The sequence below is a fragment of the Chinchilla lanigera genome, unplaced genomic scaffold (assembly GCF_000276665.1).
Source record: "Chinchilla lanigera isolate Chin_1 unplaced genomic scaffold, ChiLan1.0 scaffold00068, whole genome shotgun sequence".
In the NCBI taxonomy this organism is placed as follows: Eukaryota; Metazoa; Chordata; class Mammalia; order Rodentia; family Chinchillidae; genus Chinchilla; species Chinchilla lanigera.
The window spans coordinates 5,887,878-5,901,256 of record NW_004955469.1 but is presented as its reverse complement, the minus strand read 5'-3'; the positions used below and the strand labels follow the sequence as shown (position 1 = coordinate 5,901,256).

The 13,379-nt window shown below is 52.0% G+C and overlaps 1 protein-coding gene across 3 annotated transcripts in view; it reads right to left on the bottom strand.

The window, feature by feature from the left end:
• The window catches only part of Klhl29 (kelch-like family member 29), a 205,665-nt gene that overhangs the window by 92,354 nt on the left and 99,932 nt on the right, over positions 1-13,379 (bottom strand). Inside the window, exon 1 of one of the 3 annotated variants that reach the window (XM_005400364.2) lies at positions 3,568-3,696. The exons of the other annotated variants lie outside the window; for them this stretch is intronic. The gene's annotated coding sequence lies outside the window, so the exon portion shown is untranslated. Of the gene's footprint in view, positions 1-3,567; positions 3,697-13,379 lie in introns of those variants that run through there. 3 annotated transcript variants of the gene reach the window in all.

Sequence of the window (13,379 nt, the reverse complement as noted above, 5' to 3'; positions counted from 1 at the left end):
CTTATGTAGGGTTAGGGTGACCTTCATCTAACTCTTAGGCCCATCTCTCACTTCCTGTGTGCTCTGGGCAGTTCGATGGTGCTCTCTGATTTGCTATCTCATCTGTAGAGTGGCAGAGTCCTGCTATGTTCTGAAGGTTTTTGTTCTCCTCAAAATTGATATCAAAACTTACTCCCCAAGGTGATGGCATCAGGAGATGGGGCCCTTGGGTTTTGATTAGGTCATGAGCATAGAAACCTAGAGGTGGCATTAGTGTCCTCCTTACAAGGGGCTGAAGAAGCCAAAATCTGCTCACTTCACCAAGTGAGAACACAGGAACACGGGCGCTGTTTATGAACCAAGAAGCAGGCCTCACCAGACACCAAATCTGCCAGCACCTTGATCCCTGACTTTCCAGCCTCCAGAATGTGAGAAAGTTCTATTGTTTAGTCACCCAGCTGATGGTATTTCCTGGTAGCACCTGGAAAGGGCTAAGATAAGCTCTAACTACTTTTGGGGCCTCTAAGGTCGTAGGACAATGTCTGCCATTGGGTGAGCGAAGCAGGCTTTCGGCTCCTCTTCAGCTCCCTGCCATGCTGACGGCACCTGCTGTCTGGCCCACAAGACCCTGTGAGTGACTCTCTTCCTCCCCTCTGCACTTGGTTTGGTTTAGCTTTAGGAGAAAACTGTGATGAAACCAAATCATATCAAGCAGTAAGTGATTTGTTCCTTCAGGAGGTTAAAACTGCTTATTGCATTTAATAAGGGAAGGAATTTCATAAAGTGAACTTTTAATTGTTAAATTGGTCAAGATGAACACAAAATTTTGGGCAGTTCCCTTAAGAAGTTTTTAGGCAGTGCCTAACGCGGTGCCTTAGACCCACCAGAAGAATAGAAAAGTGTCTCACTGAAGAGCAATGACGGAGGGAGCACAGGAAGGGCAATCTGAAATCATGGAAGGAGGCCCTCACACAGGACGTCACACACACCCCTGCAGTCCAGCAGAGCAGCCAGGAGAAAGGCCTCCCTACCTCCCTGAGCACCTCCTGGGCGCAAGGCCCAGTATGCAGAGGGATGCAGCTCCTCCTGCCGCACCTCCAGGAGTGTCTAAGGAATGATCTAGAATCAGCCAGTCTCACTCTTTCCTTCCCCCCTCCAATCACAGGTTGACCTTCATTCCCGTGTATCATAACTCATCCTTTATGAAAGATTTTCCCAATTCCTGCACATTTTGCTGTGCTAATGTACCTGAGAAGACAGAAGGTTTGGACAACTTTTCTGCTTTTATTATAATCCTCTTTTTTCAGGCCCAGAGGCTGGGATATGTGTCAGTTTTCATGGGCAGTTTAATCCGTAAGGACTCACATGTTCTAAAAACATGACCAATCTACTTATCTCAACAAGAACTGGGAAGGGAAGGGCAAGGGCATACGCCTGCTCCGTGGATACCTGGCCTGGTAGCCCTTGGGGCCTCTTCCAGGAGTCATCCAAGCAAAGGGCAGAAATCACCCCACAAGGGACAGGGCCATGTTGTTCTCCAAGCACTGGAGGATCTAACCAGAGTCTCGCTAAGGTAGTGCCGGGTGAGGCCAGATCGGTCCTCACTCCAGGGGCTGCGGGCAGTGAGGACCCCAGCGGACAATCTCACGGCCCTTCTTGTTTCTCCACCAGTGGGACATCTGGTGGGGAGGACAACAGTTCACCAGGCTTTGGTTGCAGCCCAGGGTGAGGGCAGGACATGTGAATAGGGTGGGAGCTCATAGCTCATAGCCAAGGAGCAGAGAGGAGGCTGCCGGGGACAGAGGAGGAGAGGAACTAGGTCTCCAAGGAGGGGGCCCTTTGGACTTCAGTGGCGTGGGGTAGAATCTGCAGGTGAAGGCCTGTTTTTCTGTTTTCAGCCCCGCCTCTTGCTCACACCAAATGATAAACTAAAATGACCCAAAGTGACTCGGTCTTTCTGCTTTGCAAGTGGGCACCCCGCACTCCTGGGGCTGGGACCTCAGGGCACACTCAGCATTAGAACCAGAAGGAAGAGCACCCAGTGTCCACCTCCAGGGCTCCTGCTGATGCCTGGAAGGGACACTGTCCCCCAGGAAATCTGCTACTTTTATCATGGCAGTTCTTTCCTCCGGTGACACTCATGTCCCAGTGGGACCACTTATCATCATGGCCTGTTCCCAGCAGTGCCTGCCTCAGTTTTGGAGAGTAGGAATTATCTTCCAGCTATCCAGTGGTCCTTTGTGCAGATACTCTGTGCTGGACAGCAACAGAGCCCCCTCTGGGGCTGCCCCAGCCCTGGAGTTCTGATGACTAGGCCCTCCTCAGAGCTGTCTACCAGGGACCCAGGCCCAAGCCCACAGAACTGGCCACGCACCACAAATCCTCTGGGTGCCTTCTCTGGGCACAGTCCCCCAGGGACAGGGCAGGGACAGCAACCAGAGGTAGCTCCTGCACTGAGCTCCGACTTGAGCGCAGTGCAGATGCCCTTTTGCCCTGGACAGTGTGTGCAGCTGCATCAGGGTCTGAGGATGAGATACCAGGGCTCCTCTTTGGTGGCTGCTCCCCAGGTCTGGGCAGTATGTGAGACGGGCCTGAGGAAGGCCAGAGTGGAGTGTGGACTCAGGTCCAGCACCAGAGAAAGTTCTCTCCTGGCAGTACCTCCTCTACTTCCCTCTTCTGGAAAATCAGCTCTTTCAGAATTTTTGCTCCAAACATCCCAGGGCCATTTGAAGGACCTAGGCAACAGATCTTACCTGCAATGGGAGTGACTGGTGGGAGACCTCCAAGGCTCCTTCAGTTCTGGAGTCTGAGATTTTTATTCTGAGACAGAGCTCAGATCTATCCAGAGGTCCTGAGAATTCAATGGCCCAAGGCCAAGCTGATCATCAGAGCTCAGTCCCTGTGCTGTTATGGGAGCCCAGACCCCCTCCCCCGGCCCTCACCATTTGGCCTGGAAACTCTTTGACTGCTGGCTCGAGGAGGGAGGATGAGTGGGTAATGGCCAAGGCCTCCCCTCTGGCCCTAGCAGCCACAGACACTCCCACAGCGGGGATGCCCCATGGTTCTGCGATCCCGACAACTGCCTAGCTTGACCTCTGCCCTTGAGCCTGCTTCTTCAAGCCCTGGACAGGTGGGTCACTGCCCTGAGGAGAGTCACTGTCCTGACCTGTGACCTCACCCAGCTGCCCCCCACTGGGCCAGACACAGGGTCTGCTCTCTCCACATTCACTGATTTATTCATGGTCGCCACGTTTCCCCTAAGAAATTAGAAGATTCCAGGGGTGGTGAAATTGCTGGCAAGTCCAAGCTGGCCCAGGCTGGGCAGACCCCCACTTCTTCCTGGTCTCTCTGTGTCAGTGGGGTGTTTCCTCCCTCACCCCTGGGTGGGCCTGGGCAGCACCTGAGACCCAACCACATGCTGTTCCTTCCTTCTACCCAGAAGTCAAAAGACCCAGCGTGCAACGAATATTTTCACTTGGAACAGCAGCTTGGAGCTGTCCCTTGCCTGGGAGGGACTTTCATTTGCTTTTAAGCCATGATCACGGCTTCTCCAGCCCCCCTTGTGGCTTCCAAAAGGTACCCACTGACCTCATATAGGATCCACGCAGCAGGGTGAGGAACCTCTTGGTGGGGGTGGACTCGTCAGCTCAGGGCAGCCTTCAGGGCTGACCAGGACAGAATGTCTCTAGGAGGCTCTGGAGCAGCCTTGGCCAGCACTGTTACTAAGAAAAGCCCAAGGAGAAAGATCACACACACCAGCCTTGCACAGGCCCTGGAGCTGGCGGGGGGGAGGGGGCATGGATGACTCAGGAGGTGCCTGCTCAGGAGATGTAGGGACAATGACGTCATGTTTCACTGACTGGCCAGATGGGCCGTCCCTGGTTCTTTAGGATGAAAAGGCCCTGAGTTCTGGTTGCTTTTAGTTCCAGGGATATTGGCCCCAGCCTGGCAAGCCTCTGGGTCACTGCTTTTTGAGGTGCGGGAATACCGAGGTCACACAGGGGGACCCTTGCTGTTGGCCTTCCCCTGAATGAGTTTCTCTAAGGCTGTGACTGTTGTGGCCTTTGGAACCTGCTCCTCTGCCCACCTCGCCCTCCCTATCTGCCTCCCTCTGGTTCCATGGCCTCAAGAGCTCTCTTTGTTGCCTGACATGGAAGTAGCAGCTGCTGACTGAGCCCCATATGTATCTCAGACATGGAGGGCTCAGGGTGTAGGTGCCATGGCCCCATGAGAGGGCTGTGGCATAGACAATGACATGCTAGGCTATGGGTTGGAGATCCCTGGCTTCACTAGGGTGGACCAATTCAGCTGGCATAGCAGGTTAGCCTGAGAACCTAGCACCCACAGATGACATGTCTAGCAGGGGAGTGACACTCACCCTCTTAATGGGCCTCTCAGAGGCCAGAGTATCCCCTACCCCTCTCTGTGCTGGTCTCACCTACAGGAACCTGCTCTTGTTCTAGGACTGTAGACTTTGGAAGGAAATCACAGCAAGGTAGGGAAGGCAGCTCACCTCTCACAGACTCTGACTGGGTCCTGAATTCCCACCATGGGCCCAAGGTAGGCCCCACGGGATCTGCTTTCACCTGAGGCAGAGACCTGGGAGGGGTCACTTGCAACTACAAGCATAAATGCTCTCCTGCAGCAAGCCATGGCAAGGGGAGGCTGGATATGTGTGTCCTTCCAGGGTGGAGTTCTGTTGCCTCACAGCCACATAAATGACTCTATCTTCTATCACTACCATTAGCAAATAATTCACACGCCCACAGTACAACCACTGAATACAGACATTTTACTATCACATGTGGTTTCCTCTCATCTAGAGCCCATTTAAAATGAATTTTATCAGCCAAGCAAATCTTGCATCCTCTCGAGCTGGCCCCTCAGTGGCTGAGGAAAGCATTCCTGAGGGCCTTTCCCTTTTGACGATGTGTTTATGTTCTGGTTTCAGTGTTGGGTGTTCATGGGTCAGTATAGCTCAGTGAGTGGTCAGAAGCCCAGATACATCAGGGGGTCACACAGACTTTCACTTGAGCTCCAATCAATTGGAATGTCTGCTAGCTGTAGAAAATTTCTCTAGGCCCCAGTTTTCTTACCTATAAAATGGGAATAGCAACAGTTACATCATAGGGTTGTTGTGGCTTAAATAAGATGCTGCTGAGCTCCACTTGGGAGGTAGTGTCGGTGCTCAGGGTGGCTGTCCTGGTGGCTTGTGCTCTCTGATGCAGTGGCAGGAACTGATCAGATGTGGAGGGTGGACACTAGCAGGACAGGCTCGTGGGAGCCAGCCTGTTGGATTCCAGTCCTCCGTAGAGCTCCATGTTTTCTGGCAAGATTCTCCTCTCCAGAGAACACCCCACTTAAGAAGGGTCCCTCATAACTCACTTGAGGGTCAGGAGGGATTTAATATATAGAGAAGAACTGCTTTACAGGAAGGCTTGTGAGGGTCAGCCCTGGAATTCGGCTCACAAATCCTTCTGGGCCAGAGGACGGTGCTGTACCCATGCACAGGTCAGGAGATTTTTCAACCCAGGAGCTGAGTTCCTTAAGCCTCCAACCCTTTTCCTACCCTCTGCTTTACTCATAATGTTATTTAGTCCAGGCCAGACTCAGTAACTCTGCTTTTCCCTTAGATCCATGCCTATACGAGAACGCTGTTATTCTGCCTGCCCGTAGTTCATTACGCCAAATCCCCCTCCATCTGGAGGCTTATACAGTTGTGGAAAAGTTGTCACTATAACCTATTGTCACTGCAACCTTTTATGAACCAGCCTACATTTTTATGTCAAAAATTTATCTTAATGGCCTCACGGCTCTTACCTCCAATTATTTTGGTGTCACCGACCTCCAGCTTGGGCTGAGTTCCAGCTAATATGTGAGGACAAATCTCCTCTTCAGTCCCACCCTAGCCTCACACTTCGAATAGGAGGAGGCCTTCTGATAAACTGGGTGCCACCCCTCACGGGGCATGTGTGTGAGGGGCAGTACCTGTGGGACCCACCCTGAGGGAGGCTGAGGAAGGGGGATACCGGAAGCTACAGATGAGCCTGGAGTCGCTCTTTGGATCCACCATTCAGGGGGAAGCGCAGAGCAGGGACGTGGTGCCCAGGTACCAGCAAAGAGGCTGGGCTTATGTTTCCTTTGATTTGAGATCACAGTGGGACAACACTCCCTGGCCGCAGAATAGGAAATACGAGAGAAAAAGTCAGGCATGCTATTTTGGTTGTTGTTGAGATAGGGTCTTGCTGTGCTGCCAGGCTGGCTGTGAACTCCTGGGCTCAAGCAATCTTCCTGCCACAGCCTCTGAGGTAGCAGGGACTCTGGGTACTCACTAGCAAGACTTTTTTATTTCCTGCCTGATGCTAGGAGGGAGTACTGGGCCAAGGATATTGCTCAATGGCACAAAGGTCTGCCTGGCAAGCGCAAGGTCTGGAGTTTGATTCCTGGTACCAAAATAAAAAAAAAGGAGTACCACTGTGCTCATCTGTAATGTCTTTTGGTCTGACTTTTCCAAATATACACTTATGTGTGTCTGTGTATCTGTATACAAAGTATACTTAAGTATATAGACATTTATATATAATATAAATCAACTAAGGCATGTTAAATATAAAAATTGATATAGAGCATAATATATTAAAGAGTTATGTTTTAATATATTAAATATGTAGCATAATATGTATGTATATATGCTTAAAGATATTTTGCTACTTTAGGAGTCAATGATAATTGAAAAGGTAGCTAAAGAAACAGACATTTCACTGGGTATGGTGGCACACACCTGTAATCCCAGCACTCAGGAGGCTGAGGCAGGAGGATTTTGAATTCAAGGCCAGCCTGGATTACACAGAGAGACCCTGTTTCAAAAAACAAAAAGAAGCAGACATTTCCTTCCACAGCTTTTCTCCTTACTGATGAGGAAAGCCCAGGCTTCCTCAGATGGAGAGCTCCTTGACATTTTCTATAGCTCCTTGTGAAGGTGCTTTTATTTTCTCCACTTACCAGAGGAGGAAACGGGATCAAGTCATGCTAAGAGGTGCAGGCAAGGTCATGAGCACACACAGGTCTTGGGCCACAGCTTGGAACCCAGTCCCACCTCTCTGCCGCTGGCTTCTGATGATGGTGCATCTTTCCTCTCATCCTCCTGGTCTCTGAGGATGGGAACCGCAGTGCCCGCCCCAGTGCCGCGGCTCAGTCAGAGCACTCCTGACACAGGAAGGAATGCGTGGGCTAGGAACCAGCGCTTCCCTGGGCCCCTCTCCATGGAAGTTGGGCTGGGTGGTGACAGCTCTCAGGGGCTCCCTGCCAGACCTGTCTTCCCATCCAGTGCTGTGCTCCCTGCCCCACTGTCGTGTGGCAGGTTTGGGTTCTGCACTCTGTCTTCAAGCCTAATTTTAACATTGCTCAGGGCAGTCCAGGGTCCCAGCAGGAGGAAAAGCCCCGGTCACAAGCAAGATGCAGCAAGCCTCAGCCTCTGCCACAGGCCTGCTGCGGTGCCACACATGGGCATGCTGCTTGGGCAGCCAGCAAGTGGTGGTCTGTGCTGCAGGCCATGCTGTGCTTGTTTGTGTTCTGTCCCTGGAGGGTATGTGAGTGTGTGCATGTGCGTGCATGTGTGCGTGTGTGAGATCAGCTTTTTCTGTGACTGCAACGATGGCTCCCTCTGGCCAGCTCTTGCTGCAGCGGGTGCTGTGTATCCGGGGAGGTGGGCACAAGCAGGTCCAGTGAGTGGTTTGTGCACATCAGGTGTGAGTGTGCTCACACATGTGCACCCAGGCAGGACAGTGAATGCCATCTGAATTTTCATTTTTGACTCAGGCAAACACAAGGATGTGAAACTCTTGTACTGTGTCTTGTAGTAGGAAAGACCTGAATCCAAAACCTTGTAAGGTCACTTACTTTGCAAGTGATCTTGGTAAATGAACTTCACAAACCCTCAGTTTTTCATCTAAAAATAGGGATAATAATATCTGCCCCACAGGAGTTGATGCAAAATGTGTGCAAAGCACTTACTCATGTCTGGCAGGTAGTAAAGATTCAATAAATGTCAACCATCATTACCGCTGCTGTTATTACCAGCCTCTCGTGTGCTCAGCCCGGTGATTACCGCTACCTGTGACACCGCTTGCACACTCCCGTCCTGCAGAGCAGCTGAGCCTCGGCTCTGCTGACTTCCTGGTGCCTCCAAGTCCTGCAGAACCTAGCGCTGCCAGGATCTGAAAGGAGTGCTCCTTCTGGCACCAGGTCTGGGCACTGCTGTGTCAGAGCCTGCACCAGAGGAGGGACCATCCCAGAGTGGGGGGCAAACCCAGGGCTGCACAGCCAGGTGGGAAAAGGGACCAAGAAGTTGACTCTACTTCCTGCCCTAGACAGACAGCATGTCAGAGCCATGTGGAATCTGACAGATCTTATTTTAGAGAAGGATGAATGCACACAGTGAGTTTGCAACAGTGCCTGAGGAGTCCCAGGCTGTGATTTCCATGCTAGGCCTTTTCCCCTGGCCTCTTGTTGGCTCAGACCCAAACTCCTCCAGGTGTTTGAGCACCCCTTCCTTATGAAGCCTCAATCACCTATTCTCCGCTGGGCACCCTTCACTCCTGCCAGGCTGCTTTCATCTAAGCCATCCTGCTGCCCCTTGGCTCCTCTGTCTGCCCTTCCCAATCTCTGCCCCTTAAGCCTCCTGGGCAGCAGCCATGTTTGCTGGAGCATCAGTGTAACCACAGGTGGCCTTACCTTGTTTCCTGAACTATTCTATGCTTCTTTATATCTCTGTGGCCAGAACGAAGGGTCCCTGAGGGCAGGTGCTGGGCTGAGTGATAAATGATACCCTTATTGGAGAGCGGAGTAGGAGGTCTCTTCCCTATATGACCTCAACCTCTTCATCTAATACGGAGATGCTTAAATGCATCTTTTTACAAGGATGCTGGAAGAGTTTTTAGATCCATGGATCTGATTTCAGGAGAAGCCAGTCTCCCCAAAACAGGCTTCCTGTACCAAGCAGCAAGGGGTACAGCTTTGTATTTCACTTCTTTCGGTATGGTAGGAAGAGACTTTGCCATTCGCTCTGTTTGACTCCAAACACTGCCCTGAGTTTTACTGTATCCCCAGGCACCTATCTGGCTGGTACCATGCAGAAGTACCTCTGGATTAGTGCCAGGAGTAAACAGGAAGGACATTTGAAAAACAGGTAAAGAATGTACCAGGAACCTCCTTGTGGGGGAGCCTGTTTCTAAGATACGGAAAGGAAGTTTGCCGCTGTAACAGGAGATGGTCTTGCCCCACACTGGCATCCTCTTGCCTCCCTCATGCAGAGGGAGATGTAAGGGAGCAGCGTTGTGCTAAAGGGGGAATTCCCACACCGTCGTACTTCCCAAACAAGGCGCGCTCCTGCTAACACAATCCTGTCTTCCATTATGGAGAAGGATGACTCAGCGTGAGGTCTATTTTCTGTTCAAGCGTAAGCCCTGGTGTGTGTGTGCAAGGACGGGACTCTGGCCCCTGGGTAATCTTGGTGAGCCTGCCAGCGGCTCCATCAGCCCCTGCTCCAAGATGAGTGAGGTTGCAACAGAGGCTCCTTAGTTCCCTGGCACAGCCACACAAGACCGCTGAGTCTTGCAGGGCCTGGTAGAGAACTCAGCCAAACCCTGCAGAATTTAGCTGGTGTCATTTAAATCTAATGTTTTGATATGCTCAGAGCCCTAGGGGACGGGAGGCAGCTGCTCACCCACCCAGGGCCTCAGGCCATCTGTGAGGCTGTCACCCCGCCCCGCCCCCCAGGCCTGCACCCTCCTGGTGGGCAAGGGCATTCTAGTAGACGTAGCACAGTTGAAACCACCAGCAGCCACTTCTCCATGGTAACCCCAAATGGCCTGTATGTTCCAGAAGCACTGGGGCAGCAAATGCGGATCTAGTGCCATGAAACTGTGTCCTCACCACACAAAATGAGAAGTCTGAAAACATCTGGCCTCTGCTGCAGAGGGTAAAGCCAGCCCAGGGATGGCCAGGTAGGGCTGCAGGGAGGCGGAGGACCGAGATTTACCGGCAGGGAGTCAAGGCTTATGGGGTGGGGTGGGGTGTCCGCTTAGTGTGCTGACTCAGCAACCTCACGGGGCGGCGGGGGCGGGGGCAGGCGTGGGGAGGAGAGGAGGGAGTTCTGGGAGATTCCATGAGGTTGAGTGACTCCAGCAGCTCTGACAAGGGACCTGGCTGTGCTGGGGGACACTACCTCTCAATAAGCGGTGAGGGACTCAGTCCCCCAGCCATCAGGATACTGCCCCCTCCACCTCCTGCACAATCTCGCCCACAGCCTGGCTGGTGGCCTCTGCCCTCTACCCACCTACTTTCTTCTCCTCTGTGTTTCTGCCCTCTCCTCAGCTGGGTGTCCCTCAGCCCACCTCTGGCTCCAGGCCAGGATATGGGCACTAGACCCTGCCACGGAGCCGGTGTGTTATAGGGAAGCAAAAGGGCTTGGGTCTGAGATACTAGGGTTTCAATCTGTCACCTGCATCTGAGTGGCTCTGGGCCTTAGTTAGCAGGCAGGAACCTCAGTTTGCTGCAGTAAAATCACTGGCTTTGGTGGGCTTCTGTAGGGGATACGTGGGTGAAGAGAAGCGTTTGTTTCCTTCATTTCCCAGGGCTCCTTCTCCAGCTCCTGAGTCCGGCAGTCTTGACAGGGAGGGACCCGATGTCAGAAGGAATCACAGGAAGAGACTGACAGAGAGAGTCCACCAAGATGTCCTGAGCACTCGTCTTTGTTGTCATAAGCGATGACTTTAATTTACAAAGCAGACGAATACTAAATCTTCATGAAATTAAAAACTATATTATTTATGTGAGCGGAAACAGAAAATGTTCCGTAGCTAGCAGCTATCCTGCTTTTGTAGGAGGAACACTAAAATAATTAAAACCACTCGTGCTTCAGTAATAAATAATGATAATAAATAAATGTCCTGACCTTAAGCGAAAATATAAAATTAAAACCCATTTGGTATGTAAATTCATTCAGGAAGCCAGCACGTCTTCCAGCCCAAGACGGGGCGGAATGGTGGGAGCGTTCACTACATGAATTTTGAAAGGAAAATCAAAGAACAACAGAATTGTGTGTGTATCGACTCATTATTCTACTTTAATTCCATCTAATGCTGTGTGGAGCCTGGAGGCTGGGACATTAATTTCCTGCTTTTTCTGTTTCACCAATTCCTCGTGGAGACCAGGAGAGAGAACTTCAGTCCTGGAGGCTGAAATCAGCAGAAAAGGGCAGGAAAAGAAGAGAACCAAAACCTGGGAAGGCAATTTTCAACGTGTTTACAGAACAGCAAGGAGAAGAGTTGGCACTTGCTGGCACTGGCGGGGGCTGGGGTGGGCTCTTGAGTGTTTGGAATACAAATGATCCAGGGAATGAAATGTCCCTGGTCTTGGGTCCAGGTGGGAGCCAGTCCAGGGCCTGAGGAGCCGGGCAGGAAGTCTGGGGATGGCCTTGACTTCAGGAAAACCCCAACCTGTTCCATACAGGACCCCCTACCCATGACAACCGAGTGCTGAGCTTTACCACGGATTTGCTGCATGTTCCATGAATCCTGTGGCTCCCCGAGGGCTCCCGAAGAAGGCCAGTGTGATGAACACAGGGCAAAGTGTCGGGCGGTAAAATGAGACACTGCCCACCACTGCTGTCTAGTAACCTTGGCAACGCCCTCCCTCCTCGTCCCTCCCTCCGAGGGTGGCTGCGCTCAGCCTCCCATTTCAGTCTGGGTAACCTGATGAGATGGTTATTCCTGTTTGACAGGCAGGGAAACTGAGGCAGCAGTGAAGAAGTGGTAGGAGCAGTCAAAACCCTGCTCCAGCCCAAGGTTCTGGGTAATTAAGGACCTGGATGTTGGAAGGGAGGAGACCCCACCAGGCAAGTAGTGGGCAGTGGTGCACACGTTGTGTCTCAGTCTGGGTTTTAGGTGCTGATGCAGTGGTGGATAAGGGCAGGCTCCCTGGACTGCTGGCTCCTGGCCCCATAGCCCCTGCAGGATCTGGTGTCCTAACATCTTCCTGCAGGCATGCCAGGAGAGGTCACCCCAGAGGAAATAGGGATCCCTACGCTTTGCTACCCAAGGGGACACAAGGTGGCCAGCATCCTGGGGAGACAGGGTTTCAGGGACAGCAAGAGACCTGTGCTTCCACAGAGTGTGGACCCCGTGTTCAGTCTCCTGACTCAGCTTGCTGTTCTTCTGGGTGGAAAAGAACAGGAAAAACCCGACCCAGGCCTCCAGGGTCTGAAGCGCTCATGTCATCGAGGGTTTGTAGTTAAACCCCAGGGCCAAGGGCAGATTTTCTCCACGTTGGAATCTGACATTGGAAACCACGGGAGAGTCAGCAGGCCGCCAGACAAGGCACCCTGGTGATGGAGGTGTCCCTTTCCCAGCTTACTGGGCAATCTCCAGCCCCAGTACTCCCAGACCTTGGGCAGTCCCCCTCCCACCAGAAACCTGGCATCTGTTCCAATTCTATGGGGTGTTAAATGTTCCCACCTGCTCAAAACTCTGCCCGACTCTACAGAGGACACAAAGAGAGACAGCCTCAGTGCTTGAGCAGAGAACCACAAAGCCTCTGAGTAGACCAGTAGGGTCGCTGGGAAGACAGTCTTAAAGATCTACAAAATGGAAGCTCGGTGTGGTGGTGCACACCTGTATTCCCAGCACTCTGGAAGGTTGAGGCAGGAGGATGGCAAGTTTGAGTCCAGCCTGGGTAAATCAGTGACTTAGAAATACCTTGTCTCAATAAAAATAAAAACATGGGCTGGGGATGTAGATCAGTGCAAAGGCCCTGGGTTCCATACTTAGTATCACAAAAATAAAAATAAAAACAAACAATAACAATAGAAAAAGCAAAACCAAGTGCCTATTACAAAACTACATGATAGAAATCTTAAAAGGGCTTTCAGATCAAGAGCAAAGTTCTGGGACCAACATATCGGATGTGTAAGTGGAGATACTAAGTTGGGTGGATGGGTGGGGGATGCCAGGAGACATCTTCATCTGGCCTGGGGCCTGGCTGCTGAGGAGGGGACCCCAGAAGGGCCTGGCTGGAGATTGAGCAGGAGCCCCAGCTCTGCCCTTGCCCCTTTCAGTTTATACAGAGTAGCTGGGACCAGCCTGGAATGCTCTCATCGTGCCGTGACCTCACTGTGTCACCCAGGTGACAGAAGCAGGAGGTGGCGCCTGGGGAGGGGTTAGGTCAGGAGGGTAGAGCACAGGGCTTTATAACAGAGGCCCCAGGGAGCTGCTGTCTTCTGTCCTTCTGCTGCAAGAGGGTGCAGCAGATATCATTGAGACATGGTCCTCACCAGCACTAAATCTCCTAGAACCTTAAGCTTGGGCTTCCTGGCCTCCAGAACTCTGAGCAACAAATTTATA